Genomic DNA, 683 nt, shown 5'->3' on the forward strand with positions numbered 1-683 from the left:
TGAAAGCTTTAATTTTTCTAGGAGACAGCATTTGGTTTAAGAGATGTTCGTGTAAAACCAGAAGTGTATCATGTCATAATTAACAACCAGAAGACATGAAGTGTCTGTAAGATGAGCAATGGTATCAGTCAAGCTTGAGAGGCCACACTTTGGAACCTGGGATATTTGAAAACTAGGCAACAGCCACAACTTACCATCCTATATCCTGGTAAGTAATTTACCAGCCCAAGATGCAATTTTCTAAGAGCTTCAAACTAGTACTTGCTAACACTGATAGAGCAGCAATGTCAATACTCTGCACCAGAAGGCAGTACACCAAATTCTTCACAGCAAATGGACTAAATAACAGTTGCAAAAAAAAACCCAAAAACCTCCTTCCTCTCTATCCCACCTGCAGTTCTTTCTATAATAACTGTAGGAAGTTAGGAAATAACTGTAGGACTGTTTAGAAAGACAATTAAAATCACTTATACTTGGTCCTATCTTTACATAATTAAACATTAACCTATGCTTTTCTTGCCAATTACCATCTTTGTCTGTAGTCCTATGGATAAATTACTTTCAACACATTTCTGAGTATAAAATGTACATTGAACTTTGCAAAAAACACACTACACACTACCAGTTTTACAGACTTCATATACAAATTCTGTATGAGATACCTTTAGATACCAAGTCTGTGT

The sequence above is a fragment of the Corvus brachyrhynchos genome, unplaced genomic scaffold, assembly GCF_000691975.1.
Source record: "Corvus brachyrhynchos isolate BGI_N302 unplaced genomic scaffold, ASM69197v1 scaffold22, whole genome shotgun sequence".
Taxonomy (NCBI): Eukaryota; Metazoa; Chordata; class Aves; order Passeriformes; family Corvidae; genus Corvus; species Corvus brachyrhynchos.